At 37.1% G+C, this 19,038-nt stretch overlaps 1 long non-coding RNA gene across 1 annotated transcript; it reads right to left on the bottom strand.

Moving 5' to 3' along the window:
* Nucleotides 1-7,188: 7,188 nt before the first annotated feature.
* LOC129435082 (uncharacterized) lies at nucleotides 7,189-16,517 on the bottom strand. Its single transcript, XR_008641107.2, has 4 exons — nucleotides 11,314-16,517; nucleotides 10,562-10,594; nucleotides 10,288-10,435; nucleotides 7,189-9,572 (listed from the first exon to the last, which is right to left on the bottom strand). It is a non-coding gene; the product is annotated as an uncharacterized lncRNA (long non-coding RNA).
* Between the last annotated feature and the right edge of the window lie 2,521 nt (nucleotides 16,518-19,038).

The raw sequence follows: 19,038 nt of genomic DNA, 5'->3' as shown, positions 1-19,038 counted from the left end.
TATAAGCTTTTCTGCGTCTGATGCAGACAGCATATGGCGTATTTTTGAGATATTTCTAAGATGGAAGAATGCTGTGCGGCAGATGTTGGCGATATGACTATCAAAAGATAGATTGCTGTCGAACATTACGCCTAAATTCTTAACCGTGGAAGATGGCACCACCGTGCAGTCATCTATGGGCAACTTGTAATCTGACATATTATGTTTGTAGCGATTCGGTTCAATAATAAGTATCTCTGTTTTATTGGAGTTTAGCATAAGAAAGTTTTGTGCCATCCAGTCCCTAATATCACTAATGCAGTCTGTTAGCTTAGAAAACTGGTGGGTTTCGCTAGGATGCGACGAGATGTAAAGCTGGGTATCATCCGCATAGCAGTGAAAACTTATGTTATGTTTCCTGATAATGTCTCCTAGAGGTAACATATATAACGAGAATAGGATAGGGCCTAGAACTGATCCCTGAGGTATGCCGTATTTAACGGGGGAGTGATATGACTCTTCCTCATTTACATAAACAAAGTGATATCGATTGGTTAGATACGATCTGAACCAGGCTAACGCCTGACCACTGATGCCAACATAGTTTTCTAGTCTATTGAGTAAGATTGTGTGATCTATTGTGTCAAAGGCTGCACTAAGGTCTAGTAATATAAGGATTGAGATTTCACCACGATCGGATGTTAATAGGAGGTCATTTGTAACTCTAAGCAGCGCTGTCTCTGTGCTATGGTGGGGCCTGAATCCTGATTGGAACTTTTCATATGTATTATTATTTTCTACGAATGTGCATAGCTGGCTTGCCACTACTTTTTCTAATATTTTAGAAAGAAAAGGTAGATTTGAGATTGGTCTAAAGTTATTAAGATCTCCCTGGTCAAGGTTTTGCTTTTTAATGAGCGGTCTAATAACTGCTAGTTTGAAAGCTGTTGGAACGTATCCTAATTCTAGAGATGAGTTAAAGATATTAAGTACAGTGTCTGACACTACATGAAATACCTCTTTTAGTAATTTTGTGGGAACGGGGTCTAGTATACAGGACGATGATTTGGATGACGTTACTAGTTTAGAGAGCTCTTCTATTGTAGTAGGATTAAATGACTCAAGATGTTCGTTTGGTAATCTAGTGGAAAATGTACTATTGGGTAGAGTGATGGCTGCTTGCATAGTTTCTATGTTTTCCCTAATAAACATAATTTTGTTAGTAAAGAAGTTCATGAAGTCGTCACTATTGTGTTGGAGTTTACTATTGGTTTCTGTTTGTTCTTTGTTTCTAGTCAGTTTCGCAACTGTGCTAAATAGAAAACGAGGGTTGTTATGATTTTCTTTAATAAGCGTACTGAGATAGGTAGATCTGGCAGTTTTAATGGCCTGTCTGTAGTGTTGAACACTCTCTTTCCATGCTGAACGCCATACCTCTAACTTTGTGCTTCGGTAATTTCTTTCCATTTTTCTAGCTACTTTTTTAAGGGCTGCAGTATGATGGTCATACCATGGAGCTGGCGGTTTTTCTTTGATTCTCTTTTTTCGAATGGGAGCAACAGCATCCAACGTGCTAGAGCAGACGTTGTTCAGGTTTTCTATTATAATATCTAGATCTTCACGATTATCTGCTACATGTTTCATTTGGGACAGGTCTGGAAGAGTGCTAATAAAGCTATCTTTAGTGGTGGAAATTATTGTTCTGGCTAATCTGTAGCATGTTGTAGACTGAGCGGTCCTATCTAGAAGTATTGTACATGACACAAGGCAATGGTCTGAAACGGCATCGCTCTGGGGTGATATTTCGATGTCATTAATATTGAGTCCGAGTGACAGAATTAAGTCTAGTGTGTGATTACGAGTATGCGTGGGCCCTGACACGTTTTGTTTAATGCCGAGAGAATTTAGAACATCCATAAACGCACGTCCTAATGCATCTTTTGGATTATCCACATGGATATTAAAATCACCAACGATAAGAGCTTTATCTACAGTGACTGTAAGCTCAGATAGGAAGTCTGCTATTTCTTTAAGAAAATCTGTGTGGTGGCCTGGAGGCCTATATATGGTAGCTAAAATGAACGAAAGTCGTTTGTTGTTGCGATCAGTTATTTCCATATTTAACAGTATTATTTCAAACGAATTAAATTTTAGGTTGGATTTATGGTTTACTTTGAATATTTTATTGTATATTGTAGCTACACCACCCCCTCTCCCTATTAGACGAGGAACATGTTTATAATAATAGTCTTGTGGGGTGGATTCGTTTAAACTGATGTAATCGTCTGCTTTAAGCCAGGTTTCTGTTAAACAGAGTGCATCTAAGTTTTGGTCAGTAATTATTTCATTGATAATTGGTTCTTTGTTGGTAAGTGATCTAATGTTAAGAAGGCCGAATTTTAACATTTGAGTTTCATCTGTTAATGTATTATGTTCTAGTTTTATGTTAATAAGATTTGTGCGAGACGAGGTAAACGGTGCTCTGTATTTATTTGTTCGAGGAACAGACACAGTCGAGATGTGTTGGTACTCTGTTAAAAAAGGCTCTATGTGCTGGGATATATGTGATCTTGACATGTCAAGGCAGCTAACAGACTGATGGGTAAGCCGATCTGTCTGTTTCCTGACCTGGGCCCTGGATAGTCAGACAATATCAAAAGAAAGACTATTGGTCAGATTTCTAGAGAGTATAGCACTTCCTTCCGGAGACGGATGGAGGCCATCTCTCTTTAGCAGGTCAGGTCTTCCCCGGAAATGCTTCCAATTGTCTATAAACCCTACATTATGCTGAGGGCACCACTTTGACATCCAGCCATGAAGAGATACTAATCTACTGTAAGTTTCATCCCCCCGGTAGGCGGGGAGGGGACCAGAGCAAATTACATTGTCTGACATTGTTTTTGCAATTTCACACACCTCTTTAATAGTATCTTTGGTGATCTCCGACTGGCGGAGTCTGGTGTCATTCGTGCCGGCGTGAATAACAATCTTAGAAAACTTACGTTTAGCATTAGCCAGCACTTTAAGTTTGGATCTAATGTCAGACGCTCTGGCTCCCGCTATACAATCGACTATGGTGGCTGGTGCCTCAATGCCAACGTTCCTGAGTATAGAATCTCCAATAACCAGGGCACCTTTAACAGATGTCTCAGCCGGTGTATTGCTGAGTGGAGAAAATCTGTTTGATATTAAAACAGGAACGTGATTTGGATGCCGAATGCGACTAGGCCGCCTGACAGTCACCCAGTTAGTCAGCCGCCTTGACTCTGAAGTCGGAACCGAGCCATGTGTATTACGTTTAACACTAGGCGCACCCGAAACAGTGTTTGTAACATTAACATTAGCGGTCTTACTGTCCTCAACTAGCGTTCGGATGCGCGCTTCTAGTTCTGCAACCTTCTCCGTCAGCCTTACTACTTCAATACACTTAGCACATGTAAACCCCTCTATGCTGACGGAAGAAGCTAAACTGTACATGTGGCAAGTAGTGCAGGTTACAATGACAAGCGGAGTCTTACCGTTTTCATGCTGGGCGATGGCGTCTCCGTTCGCCAGACAGCAGTCCGTGAAGCTGCATCGAGATGGGTGCTCGCTCGTTGCGTGCCTCGGTCGTCTCCGGGTGCCTGGAGCCAGGGTGATGTGAGGCATGCTGTACCGCCTGGTGCTAATGCCGGGACACAACTCCTCCACAGCTTCCCGCTCTGGTGAGGAAAGGTCTGAAAAACATACATCGGATGAGTCCGCCATTAGATCGAAAAAGGCAGATTTACAGTAAACAGACAGTGAGCAAGTGCTAACTTCAACCGGCACGTTTGTTTATGCTAGTGGGCTATATGCTAGCACTAGGTGTTTACTAGTGATAGATCGTTTTACTTATTAATACTGTTCAAAAATCGTCACGGTAAAGTATTCCTAAGATAAACTAGTACGTTATATTATATAGATAGGAACGAGATAGTAAGAAAATAGGATTTAGATTATGAACTCGACGGAGCTCCAATGCACGGAGCAGCGTTTCCTTGTTTGCTAATGCTACCGGGCTATATGCTAATACTGGGTGTTTAAATCGTTTCACTTATTGAAACTGTTGAATAATCGCCACGGTAAGGTATTCCTAAGATGAACTAGTAAGTTATATTATATAGATAGGAACAAGATAGTAAGAAAGTAAGATTTAGATGAATGAACTCGGCGGAGCTCCGATAGCAGTGTTGCCACTCTTGCGTCTCTCTCTTGCGTCTCTTATGGATGATTTACTTAGTTGTATTATGGGTTATTTCCATTTACTAGTTTTATTTGAATTAATTACATTTATGTGTGTATTATGCAATCTTTACTTAGTTTATTATTGGTTATTTACATTTACTTGTTATATTTGGAATACTTTACTTTCATTTGTGTTGCAATCTTTACTTAGTATATTAGTGGCTCACATTTTCTTATGTTATTTGAAATAATCTACATTTATTTGTGTTTATTATGCCATCTTTACCTAGTTTTATTATTGGTTATTTTTATTTACTTTGTTTATTTGAATTAACTTACATTTATACTTGTTTATTATACTTAATTTTTGAGTTTTTATGCTTCAATTTAGTATCAATTAGTTATATTTACTCGTTTTGAATTTGAATATTGAATCTTTAACATTTCTTTTGTGTTTATTATGCATACTTTACTTTTGTTTTTATTATTTTTTACTTAGATTCATTAACAATGATTTTACATTTACGATGTTTTATCATATACTCTACATAGCTAAAATGATAACTGTAAGCGCAGAACCAATTGCGCACAAACTGTTTAGGGCTTAAGTTCTTTTACTTTTACATTCAAGTCAAAATGAGAATGGAAAGATGTTTGTCTTATTGTCCATGGTTCGAAGTGCAGTGGCATAATTTAGTAATTGGTAAGGTATAATGGCTTTCTTTAGCCACAAGATATTAATAATTGAAACGCTGAATTATGAAACAACACTCCGGATTAAAATAAACAGGAAAAGTGAGGCTAAATTAAGCCTCAGAGCGGGGATTATGAAGAAGTTTATTTTAATCCCAATCTACATCAATATGAGTTTACCATTATAATCACATGCAATTTGTTTACCATGTGTTATGCTGTGTGTGAGTCAGGAGTTTAAAAGCCATCTGTGTGGTGCATCATGTGGTGTCTTATGTGTAAGAAGTTTTAAAAGCCATCTGTGTGGATTTAAGAAAAGATGTGTGCATTCATGTCTGGCACAAAGGGAATAGCCCAGGGTCAAATAGGTCGTGGGAAGGAGCCACGGGTCTGAGGAATGTCATGGGTCTGGGGACTGTCATGTGATTCTTCAAGTTACAAGCCTGAACAGAAACATATTGTTTAAGCATTTGGAGGGGAGGGACAAAGACCATATATATTTACCAAGCCTGGCTCAGAGGGTCAGACTGGTTTTGAGATTCCTCCCAGGCCAGCCAGACTGGTTCTGGGAGGTTTCATCAGGCAGGCTCGGCTTATTATTTTGTCCGGAAAATAAAAGTCTATCTCTTGAAATCAGAACCTAAGACTGAAGATTGTTTCATTTGAGGAAAGGGAAAACCACAACATTACACGCAGACTTTGTGACAAACGGAGGAATAAATCCAGAGTAAATCTCGGCCCGGCGTTTTCCAGATGGAGAGAGCTTCGTGACAATCTTGGACTTGACAGAGACTCTGCTCTCGCGAGTGTATTAATAGACAGGTAAGCAAATCTATTTTATTTTATTACCCTGTGATGCTACATTCTTAGGAGGACTCCAGGTCTCATCTGGATTTGATAATTCCAGTGATGTATCAGTGTTTCCCTGCAACACATGCAACTGTAAATAATAGCACTTATAAACAGTTATATTGCTCTTTGTAATTCGGTGAGGCTTTTCATCACGTTTAGTGACCGAGATTATGACAGTACAATTAAAGAGCAGCCAACTCTCACACATTGTCTGCAACATTCAAGCATTTAATTGGTTAAAACGAGCGTGTGAATTGTGAAACCAATCAAATGCGTGAATGTTGCGGACAATACGTGAGAGTTGGCATCTATCCCTACGTGCAAATTTTCGTTTCAATTTACTATGAGAACGATTGGTTTGAACACGCCATTAACCATAAACGCATAAAACTGCACAGCATTAACCCAAAAAAATAATTTGACAAATTGCTAAGTTGTAACGGGATAATATAGCATAATATGTCATGTTCCTTGCAGTTCATTGATTATGATAACATAAAATAATGCTATCAGACATAAAGGTAATACAAAAACGAATAAATTACCTCATCCGTGGTCATGATTCAATAATTCGACGTAGATGCATTAATAGATGGTGAAAACTCATTGAAAACAACATCTCCCATCGTCACCTGCTTTCTAAGCGTCATCAAGCTTCACCTTTGTTATTGTTGGAAACTGCGCCCTCTTATGTTGAAAAAAATGACATACTGGATCTTTAAGTTAAATTTACTACTTTTTAAAACCTTTTTTACTACCTTCAGAATATTTTTTAAAACCATCACGACACTGAATTGCAAGTGTTAATCAGCGACCTTTCTATTATTTACACAGATTTTGACATATATAACATACAAAAAAGAATAGACATGGATTAAAGTGAAAAAAAATCTTCTGACTGAAATGCTTTTGAGGCCAAGTCATATTCCTTTACCTAACACTTTATGTAGTCAAGACCAATAGCATTTTAAGGGGTGATTTTTTTGCCATAAATTCCATATTGAAGTCTCCTGTGGCATATATAGGTACACTGAAAAAAAAATCCTTTCAATTTACGTAATTTTAATGTGTACATCGGTCCCACATAATCCGATTGTATAAAACCAAAATAATTTTCCTCATTTAATTTTTATGTGTCAGACCAAAACATTTTAATTGTTTTAAGTAGTCTAATATAAATATGTTGACTCAAAGTGCTATTTCTCTTTCCTATAACACAGGGGTTCCCAAACTTTTTTCCTGCGCACCCCCTTCTATGCCCCAACCGGGTTGGCGCACCCCCAATCCACACTTCAAAAAAAAAGCTAAAAAGATTTGTTTTTTAAAGACTCATGTTTAATCTTGCGCAAATAACCAGGGGCAGTTGCAACTACGTCTGACATTGTGAAAAATATTTACGTGTGTTGCACCATCTGAAACTATCCAGATAGCAATGAGTCGGCGGACCACCGGCGGTGCAGCCGCTTTTGCATAAATTAAGCAGTTGGTCCGCCGGCTGCATGCTGGCGGCATCTCGCAACAAATGAGAGTGACGTATTCGGACCACCGGCGGTGCTCTGGCGGCAGTAAGCGTCATAAGGGCGTAATCGCAAACAGGTCTGACGGCGGACCGCCGCTGCAGCCGCTTTTGCATAAATTAAGCAGTCGGTCCGCCGGCAGCATGCTGGCGGTATCTCGCAACAAATGAGAGTGACGTATTCGGCAGCAAAAGTTTCATCCCCGCCAGTGGGACGCACCTATAGCCGACAGCTTGGGGCTGGCGACATAAAGAAGCCATGCGGATATTTTTTGCTATCTGGGATACGACCAGACGCAGCTATGCTCAGCGTAGATGCGCTCCCCCGTGTATGCGTTTAACCACTGTGATATTTAGATGCCATTCGAGTTTCCTATGGTAAAAAATTTACACTTACTGCCATCAGCTAATAGATGATATATGAGAGTTTCCTCATGTTTAGCAGTGCGCTCTCCTTCTAGATGCGTGCGTAACGTGCAGACCCATCATTCACGAAAGCCTTTACTGTTCGCACAAAAGGTGTATAATAGTTTGCAGATTTATTATAACAGCTCAAGTTTAAAACTAAATTAAATGAAAGCTTCTAATAAGCTCTCTACAGTGTCTTTGTAAGTATTTATGTATTTTATTATATAATTCATTGGCGGTCTCTTTACCATGCATGAAAACACATTGCTCGCGTATCCTGTGCATTAGACGTGTCCATGTCTTGTCACATTTCATTATTTCTATTTTTGCTATAAAAAAGTCTCTCTCTCTTGGTCCCTCTCCTCCTTCGTGACTAACAACTTCATCATAAGATGTCCCACACTTGACAGTTTCCCTGATTTTAGCCAGTTAAGCATATTTATAATATATATGGAATGAATGAAACGAGTTGGCACGCATATGGTGGCTGCAGTGCATAACAGAAGAGCAGTGCGTAGAAAAAGACAGCAGCTGTCTTCTACGTTTCTATCAAAAACTAATTTATTATAGTTTTTTTATTTAAAATAAAAGCGATTACAAAGGAAATGTTTACTGTTCATTTTTTATTTTTTTCTTGTATGCAAAATCCCATTTAAAGAAACAGACCGCCATTACATTTTTCCTCTCGCGCACCCCGTGGTGGCAGCTCGCGTACCCCTGGGGGTGCGCGCACCACACTTTGGGAATCCCTGCTATAACACATTTATTTTGTAATGTCTAAGTAATTTTATTATGTAAGGGGACTAGATTTTCATCTCTAATTCCAACATGCTTTTTTAATGCTTATATTATGGGATTATGTAACTCTAAAGCAATTTCATTATGTCTCTGACACCAGAATAATCACCCATAATTATCCAAATGTTATTTCTTTTTTTAAATACAAAATACATTTGCATTGGCATAAAAAGCAAAGAGTTTTGAACAAATGTTAAGTGATATTGAGGCAAACCACTGCTTTCAGATCATCAATTCATTTAAATCACTACACATTAATTCAATAACAGTCAATAACTATTACAACAATCAGCACATGCAGTACATACAAAGGGGCAATTTCCCAGACAGGTTGTAGATTAATCCATGACTAGGCTCTAGTTATATTAGGATATTTTTTACAAAAAAAGTTTACAAACAAACCTACCTTACAAAAACAACACTGGAGTACATCTTGAGACAAAACAATGGCACTGATATGGCAGTGCAATATGTTTTCAAATTAAGGCATTGCAAAAGTCTGGGACTAGGAAAAGCCCCATCTGTGAAACTGACCCAAATGTTTAAAATAGTTACTATCACAGTAGATTTAGAAGTGCTAAAACACAAACACTGCATTCCAAAGAGAAATGCAAAACAATAAGTACTATTATTTTTTAAATGGATTTACAAACTGGAAAATATCACTCCTTCAGAAAGTCAGAGCTACAGCATTTGTATAAACTGTTAATCAAAGATTCAACAAAAACAAAATAGAACAACCATTTCCAAAATCGACTCTGAGCAGCAAACTGTTAATGTTTTAATAAGAGAAAACACTTAAAACAGATAAACAAAGTCGAAAATGAGCAGCACGGTCTTTCTGATCCTTTCACTGAAAGAAACTGTTCGTTAAAGTTACGCTCAATGCAGTTCCATTCAAATCTTTTGGATTTCCTCCAAAATAAAGTGGAGATGAGGATAGCTCAGGTTTAAGGCATACATCAGCTCAAACAACATAGCACGATGTTGCAACACCTTCATGGCTTCCAGGACTATACAAAGATCCTCTTCTTCATCACAAGAAGCATGTTGTTTGAGAGCACAAATCCCAACAGTGGTGTCTTCAAATGACCACACTGATGCTGACTTCATCCATGCCCTGTACAAAACAGACCAATTTAGTTAAAGAAACAGAAAAAAAATTACTGTTACAATAAAAGTGTCATTGGAAATAAGTACAATGCAATCGAATATAAATGTAAGTATACAGACCCATGTGCATTGCCACAGCATGTTACAATTGGTTACAAATACATGGGTTACAAAGCAAGGCAGCTGCACTGTCCACTGCTCCAGGTGTGTGTGCGCGTTTACTACACTGGGATGAGTTAAATAAAGAGGCCACATTTCGAGTGTGTGCTACCATACCTGACAATCACAGCAAAGGTAGATTCTCTCATTTTCTCACTCTCACGTTGTTGCAGACCTGTATGGGTGTCTTTGTTCTGATGAACACGAAGGAAGACATTTATTTTGAGGAATGTTTGCAACCAAACTGTTCATGAGCCCCATTCACTTCCATAGTATTATATTTCCCCACTATGGAAGTGAATGGGGCTTATGATTGGTTTGGGTACAAACATTCCTCAAAATATCTTCCTTAGTCTTCATCAGAACAAAGACATTTATAAAGGTTTGTAACAACATGATAGGGAGTAAGTGATGAGAATTTTTATTTTTGGGTGAACTACCCCTTTAAATCTTCCCAGGTGTTTTAATGACCCTTGTGCCAAAAGATGTAACTAAAACATACTACATTTTCTGTACTTCCAACAAGGTTTACACATTTTTGTCTATGAATCTATATTACTTACTTCTGTCATTTGATCATTGATTGTTCCAAGTCTTTTTGCTAGCTGTCCTGCTTTCTGATAGAAGAGTTTCGTCAGGTTTTTGGATTGGAGGTCCAGGTGACACGCAGGAACATTAGACAGTACTGATTCTTTTAAATTCAGCATTTATCTGAAAACAGATTAACCAACCATTGTATATCTGAGTACTGCGAGTCAAAGAATAATACATGTATATTAGTTACAAAAATAAGATATAGCTCCTAACAGCAGTACAAAAGTAATAGAAATGACTTACCAATGCTTTTGAGTGTGTGCAAGGATGATGGACCTATAAGAGGAAATATTAAGAGGTGAAATCAAACATAACCTCAAATGATGAAGGTCACACATACACAGAGCAATAATGAAATAAGTATTATATCAGTCATACAAAATTTGGACAAAATTAGATCCTAAAACAACAAGGTTCTCTTCTGAAAACGTCAGCTTTAAGGTGTGGCACTATAAAGCAATTTTTTTCAGTTAATATAAAAGACGTCACGCGAGACATTTAAAAAAGCTTTTTCTAATAGAATCAAGTGTTGCTCGTGGCGTAGCGAAGTCACGAATAACTGACGCGGGTCTGATAATCTGATTAAGCAGACAGTTTGTTTAATACGCAATGTCATTATTAATGTAGTCAATTGATATTATCTGGTAAATTACTTACATGGATAACGTTACTCTGGACAGAATAACGTTTGGTTAGCGTTTTATTTGTCCTGATACGTTTCCATAGAACAGCTGAGTAAAAAGTGCCTCAAAAGTCAACTTAAAGCTGACAGTTTTCAACTCGGATAAAACTACCAAACGTGAAATAACGTTATACAGCTGACATTTTTAAAACGCTGTTTTATGAGCCTGACTGTAACGTTAACTTACTCCACCAACCTCCTCCAAACTAATTTTTACTACAAGTCATTGCAATGGCTACATATTGTAAAAAACTGTCTATCTAGTGAAGATGTATCACGTATAAAGTGAACATAAATAAATAATAGAACTTACTTTAATAACGTGGTGTCCGTCTGAGAGAGTTCTTCTGACTGACTGCTGCTCATTTTGGCGCCCAAAACAAACGATGTTTATTCTTCTTTTATGGCAGTTGACGTCCTTTTCATTGAGCGTTACTGCCACCTTCTGCTCAGGAGGTGCCATTTTGTATGCAAACTCAATTTTATTGCATTAAGTATTCAATTCAATCAATTTTAATCAATGTGAGAATAATGTGTTCATTTTACAAACAAACAAAACATTTTCATCCTAATCAATTAAATTATGTTTACACAAGGAATATAAATATTTTGTGTTGCATATACATGTTTATTTTATTTAAATTCAAAGACCCACTAAGTCCATTTTTTTCAGTGTAGCTGTAGTTTGCAGGGCATTTCAGATAAACAGCGAAACAGCTAAATAACTCACTATATAAAAAGAAAACATGAATATCAACACCTTTAATGAATCTTTTATTAATTATTTATTAATTGTAAATGTATTTATTTTAGCATTTACTAATAATTTAAATAAAAAGTTGAAACTCTTAACATTAGTGAATGCCCCATGAACTACCGTCAATTACTGTAATGACATAAACAAGAATTAATTAATGCTTATATACTCTATATTTTTCATTGTTTGTTAATGTTATATAATGCATTTACTAATGTGAACAAATACAACTTTTTCATATCATATTATTCAGTAAACGAATAATCCAGGGTCTGTTCTGTTCACAAAACAGCTTACAGTCACAGCTATAATACGTTATGTATGAATATAAACCCTGAACGAGTAACTCGAGTCAAACTCGTGTACAAATTCGCACAGGATGCCTGTAACCGTAGTTATAAAGTTGTAAATTGACTGTACCTTTATCAAGAAAATATTATGTTACAATAGAGGCAGCGCTATTTTATGTGCAATTTTTCTGCTGTTTACTTTCTCCTAAGACCTAAATGGTCGTGTTTATATGAGGATATTTGCAAAGACGGGATTTTTTAGGCATATGTGTTATTTAAGGCCAATAAAGCGGCAAAATTACTCAACACAAACTCAATGAGAAACAAATGCCCGGCTTGCGTGATCCTCTGACACCGAAACAGCGGACGCATTTAGCACTGTTTGTGTTTGAATGGCTTAAAATCACTTGTTTATAAACTGCGGTGCTTAAATATATGTACAAATGTTACGTTTTTGTGACCACACGCAAATGCAACTGCAAGAACCGACAGGTGGATTAAATCAAAATCACGCGAGAACATTTTGGAAGCAGTCTCTTCTTATGATTCCTCGTCAATCGCTCTCACAGGATTTGGATGTCATCTGCCTCTTGGTTCTTGTGGCGCCACATGAAGTTTACCCACGAGTTTAACAAACCTGTTGTATCAGCCACTGGCTAGATCAGCATAGCATTAAAAAACTTGACGCGGATGATCACGTACGTGAGAAATCATTTACCCCCAAAATACAGGACCCCTAACGTAGTCATACTGTGCAGACACGCAAGTTACCTGGCTGTTTGGGTTTCTTAGTCCACGAACTGAAAGGCTTGCCAATCTTCATCATTTCGCTAAGCCAAGTCAATCTCCATTGGTCTTTTACACCTTTATCGATCTTCAAAACATCGGAGCCTTTCTGCATTATAAGTTTGACCATGCTAGCTGAAATAAAGTTTTACCTCAGCTTAACGTGATACAATCAGAAAACCCAGAGTGGATCCGGTGCGTAGTGATTTCAGAACACTCACAGTGGAGAGAGGAACGTGATTTGGCTCCACTCTAGGCCTTGATCACATCACAGAGACGAAATATCTTTGATTATGTGCCCAGATATGCTAAAGCCCATATTTAAACGAACTAACGCGAATGCAGATAGAATTTCAATCAGAATAGAACACCTGATAGTCTGAAAAAATAATACCTAATTTGGAAAAAAATAATACCTCTAAGCAAAATGTAACACTTTTAATGGCCTTAAATTTGACAGTTTTGATGTATCACTTTTTAATAGGGTTGGGTACCGAAACGCGGTGCCATTATGGCACCGGAACCTATATGGGCGGTACCTACCGGACCGAATCAGAACACAGATTTCGGTGCCTCATTTCGGTGCCTCTTTAATGCATGAACAGTTGACTGAAGCATTTTGCTCTCTGTAACACAAAAAGCATAATCACACAAGCACAGCACAATCGCTAGTTTAATTATACTGCACTCATATGGTGTAAATAATTTCCTGACTTACAAAATTCACGTGAATGTGAAAGTCGGAAAGCTTTGATTATACATAGGATTCAAGTTTGATTTCTTTGCTTAACTTAGGTGAGTTTGTTCAAATTTTACATTATTGTAGTTTTATATTGATAAAAAAATGTAAACCAATCATGTGTTTTGAAAAATCTAAGGATCTTTAGATTTATTTATGTTATAGGGCGGGTAAATTGTTTTCCGTCTATTCGTTTTTGTTAAATGTTTTGTTTAATATAAGCGAGTCATTTTACTAATTTATTGTTGTTCTGTTTTAATAAAAAAAATGAACAAATAAGCATTCGTAGTAATGAAAAATTATGTCAATTAAATCTTACATTTGTTTGTGTTTTAACGCAGATACCATCCGTTGAATTCGTTTTATTAATAAACAAGCAATATAAGCAAGTTTGTAATTGGAGCTACTATTTTATTTATTTAGAGTTGAGTTTTTCGTCAAAGGTAATAATGAACAAACATTTTAAAAAATATTTTATTAATACATGGAAATATTAAATAATCTAATGTTAAAGATTAAATGTAGCCAACTTTTGAACTTTGCCAAATACATTTTCATTTAAAATATGCGCTGTGTTTAATTAGTTTAAAATGTGAAAAAATCCTCATCTGCACATCCCTAATAATACAATTCGAACAAATTTTGTAAGAACATAACGTTATGTCCAGGTTATTTTTATATTCTGACTTAAAAGAACAATTTGGAAAATGAGATCCTCAGAGGAGCGCATGAATGCCGCAATTGATCTGACGGCAGCTTATTTTGCTAATATGGTAACATTTCTTCAGAGAATTTGCTAAAACGTATTACCTCACTAATGTTTTTATTAGTACTTCAGCTGATATCGGCCTGAAATGGACCGCGGCAGTCACGGGTGTCAAGTTCATCGGAGACAAGCAGAAAGCGTCAAAACGTGAATGGTTTCACAAGCCGAGAAAATATTTGGGGTGAATGCCAAATGCCGTTTTGCGTCAAGGCACTTCACGAAGAGGATGTCACATGAACAGTCGATCCAAATAAAAAGAAAAAGACGCTGTATTTTATTGCTCTATTTGCCAAGTGTGTTTAATTAGCCACACTATGATTGCGCAACTTCTCTAGAGTTCAAGAGATCTGATCTTCGAAGGGAATAATAATAATAATAATAATAATAATAAGTTTAATTTATATAGCGCCTTTCCATAGCTCAAGGATGCTTCACAATAACAGTTAGGAGTAAACAGTAAATACATACAGTAGCAGACAATGGACAATAGGGAGGATCACTTTCGATTAGAACTCTTTATCTTTTTGTGAGCGGCAGCCACGTAGGCTTTAACCAATCATTGAACAGATTATTAACAACCAATCATAGAACATTTTTCTGAGCTCAAAGTGGATTGTTGAGAAGATTTTATTTAATTCACAAATCAAAAATCTTATAAAGAAGAAATCAAGAATGCAGGTCTTAAAAGATGATGGTGCTTTAGGCAAATCATTAATAAACAAATTATGACAAACAGATAAGAATTTTCATTGTGTTTTATGCTGTACTTTCATCTACCATCTTTTTGTGACTCTTTTTTCAAAGTATCGCTTTAGGCACCGTTTAGGCACCGGAACCGTTTTAAAAGTATCGATTTGGCACCAGTATCGAAAAAACCCCAAACAATACTCATCCCTACTTTTTAACACTTTTTAAAACCCCGTGGACACCCTGTCAGGGTTTCCCTTTAATTTAGGGCTAACAAACTCAGAGTTTGCACTTAACCATCTTTCTGAAAAGGGCCCCTGGTGTCGACCACTGCAACAATATTGGTTCCAAAAGAAGGCAAGGAAATTAGTTACCTCCGTACGTTTCTAAATCGGAAGGCTGCAGCCTCCAGAGGTTGCATATGCAGGCTTCGAATTCAATTGAGTTAAAGAAGCATTACATTCGCAAGTCATAAACATACTACAACAATTTATGATTAACTATATAGTAGTCAACTTTATAACGTTAATTGTTAATATTTTGAAATTAGACAGTCTTTATGATGCGCAGCTTACAAATGCGACATCCAGAGGCTGCAGCCTTCAGATTGTGAAACGGCCTCTGTGTCACCACCATAAGTTCCCATTAGAAAAGGTTTTTAGCACGAGGGGAACATTATAACATATCTGCGTTTCTCTCTGATGCCTCAAAATGTTGATCATCTTTTAAAGGTTAAAGGCGCTCTAAGCGAATTGAAGCGTTTTAGACCATAAAACATTTTTTGTTACATACCGGAAACATCTCCTCACTATCTGCTTGCTGCCTGTCCGCTGATCAAACTGTAAAAAAACGCGATCTCTGTAGACAGCCCAGGCTTCACAAACGGCAATATCAACAAGTGGACAAACCTAGCATCGCATAACAAAACAAAGTATTCCAGCCAATAAACGACAAAAAGGATTTGGGGGTGGGGGTTGGGCGCGTTCATGAAAGCACGGAAGGGAGGGGGAGGGGGAGGAGGAGGAGTTAGCTACGCTCCGTCTGTTTGAAAACACTTTCAAACGTCAACAATAACTAACGTCTCGCAGATTCGCTTAGAGAGCCTTTAAGTGTTTTTAAAGTTATAAGGTTGGCCAGTTTGATAGTACAAAAAGCACAGGTGCTATTCAACAGTTAACACATTTTAAATTGCATAATAAATGTTTTTAAAAAAACAAACAAAAAGGGAATCGGGTGAGAGAATCGGGATCTCAATTCCCATGGAGAAAAATCCTCATTCACATTTTAGCATGAATCATGCAGCTCTATTACAAATAATGTAAAGACAAAATTGTAGACCTAAACAAAAGATGTCTGGGAATCAAAATATTCTTGATTGATAGGGAATCAAATACTTCATTTGAAGAAATTTATTTTAATCCCAATCTACATAAATGTGAATTTATCATTATAATCAAATGCAGTGTGTGTGTGAGTTATGCTGTGTGTGTGTGTCAGGAGTTTGCCATGGGATTGCTATTGCAACCCAGCTGTGTATATACACATAGTTTCATGTCAAAGGTCACAGAGGGTCTCAGAGTATAATGAATAGCCTAGAGTCAAATAGGTCATGGGACCGAGACACTGGTCTGAGGAATGTCATGTGGTTCTTCAAATTACAAGCCTGAACAGCAACATGTTGTTTTGAACATGGAGGGGAGTGAACCAAGGCCTATATTTTTGCCAAGCCATGGCTCAGAGAGTCAGACTGACTTTGGAGGAACACTCTGGTTCTGGGAGGATTCACCAGGGCGGACTCGCTTTTTATTTGATCGGAAAATAAAAGTCTATCTCTTAAAATCAAAACCTAAGACTGAAGATTGTTTCATTTGAGGAAAAGGAAAACCACAACATTTGGTGCCGAAACCCAGGATAGAAAAGAGCTGGACAGTCGCACCACCTGGGCGAACCTGACGAGCAACACAAACAGCATATGGCCATATACTAAAGGTAAGCACTTTTGCTTATTTATTAGGTTTGTGTTGTTTGCCAGAATTTGCTCCAAGTGGTGAGAAATTTAAGCTCTTCTAAATTTAAGAACCATATATGTGAACTGGGTTTTGATTTCAAGGGTACAATCTAACTAAGGCATGCATGCATGAATCTGTCGGGGAAGTGGATGAACGATTGTTTATTTGGTTAATGTAAAAAAGGACACGTAAAAGTTTAAATCGTTATGTCGGGGAAGTGGATTAACGATTGTTTAATTATTTAATGTTTGTGTTTGAGTGTGTATGTATGCAGCTGCAGTGTGTGAGAGAAATGTGAACTTGCATCTGGTAAGCAGGGAGAGAGTTTCCCTTGGGCAGTCTCTGCAGGCTGTTAAGGGGGGTGTAATTGCTGTCCTGTGAGTGTAGGGTGAATGACTAATGTGTTAGAGTGTGGAAGAATGAGCCCTAAATAAATAAATAAATAAATAAAATAAATAGAGCCCAAATAAATAAAGGGTTTGTCATAAATGCTAATTGGTTATTACTGAAAAATGGTTGGGTTAACAATTTGGTTTATAGGTTATCAAACATACATTTGAAATTTAAGGTTTGGTAAAAACAATTGACACCAGATGGGACATCAAAAAGAGCACAGAACCTGAGACCACAGCTGGCTTTCTCGATGGGCAATGCAATCAGGTGGCCACCTAAAGAGATGAGCAGTTTTGCTTGTTAAAATATTGTATTGTTCACCTGAGATGGCTGGTGGTGGTCAAATCTCAAATACGCTTCCAAATTTAGGAATAAAAAGGCAAATTAAAGATTATTAGATTAAATGATAAGAATAAAGGGTTTCATTTTCAAAAGGAATGTGTGCTAGGACAGATGATGGTTTATTGTGTGAATGAGTTTTATTTTTTGTCATTGAGTGGCTTGGATAAAGATTTAATGTTAAGTTGAGAAAATGCCTAAGAAGTTTCGCGAAAGAGCAGTGAAGAACCTGAGTGTTACCGTGTCGGGGCAGACACGTTGGGGTTCGGAGAGAAGAGTACTCAAATCCGGTAGGTCAGGTACGGTCTATGTGTTATTTGTCTTGTTGCTTTGAAAGGCCCGGGCTGATGAAAGATATTGTTTTTGTTTTGTTTGTCATGTTGGATTGGTAAATTGTGTAAGTGAGTCTTTTCCATGTTGTCGGAAGTGTAATGGAAAGATGAACTTGGCCAGGTATTCTAGATAGAGTTGTTTTATTTTATTTGTGTGAGAATGTAATGTGTCTGTGATATAATGAGTCTGTGTGAGCATGTCTGAGATGGAAAGAGTGGGGGCTGAGTGAGTAGTGGGTGTGTCTTTCTCCTGTGGCTCTGCAGAGCCCACAGAGAGGTGTTGTGTTACAGGAGTGAATGATTGTTTAAAACTATAAGAGACAGTTATAAATGCTGGGTATTAAAGATTAGATTTGAAGACATTGTGGTTCTGAGGTATTGTAGCCAAAAATAGTAGTTATTACAGTGAAGTATACAGCTACTTCTAGAAATTAAATAATTCATTTAAATGATTGATTAAAATAAAATATTGTGCTCAATAGGAAAAGATTGCTTGTCCAAAAAAGGACAGATGTTCGTGATGGTATTTGACTTTATTTGACAAAACATTACAAAATATTATAAAGGAAATTTTATTTTAAAGACACATTGGAAATCTAAGTAACTATTTGGAGTGGAGAATATATAAATTGGACAAATAAAAACAATAAGTTTGTGAAGTGATTAAATGAGAAATAATTATAAAATATAAGGTGTGTTATATTGCAAAGAAAAGATTATGACAGTCACATTAATGGAAAAATAAGGATTAAACAATTGTTGTGTGGAGAATTAGAAAATAGAATAATTGGATGTTCAAATGAGGAAACATTTGATGTGGCATTGTGTGAGAAGAAATATAACTAAACAAAAATATAAACTAAAAGAAAGAAAAAGAAGAAGAGATAATTAACAGACAAAGAAATGCTTAGAGAGAGAGAGATAAAGAGAGAGAGAGAGA

Source organism: Misgurnus anguillicaudatus, chromosome 22, assembly GCF_027580225.2.
Source record: "Misgurnus anguillicaudatus chromosome 22, ASM2758022v2, whole genome shotgun sequence".
NCBI lineage: Eukaryota > Metazoa > Chordata > Actinopteri > Cypriniformes > Cobitidae > Misgurnus > Misgurnus anguillicaudatus.
The sequence above is the reverse complement of the archived record's forward strand: the minus strand, read 5'-3'. Positions and strand labels throughout refer to the sequence as shown.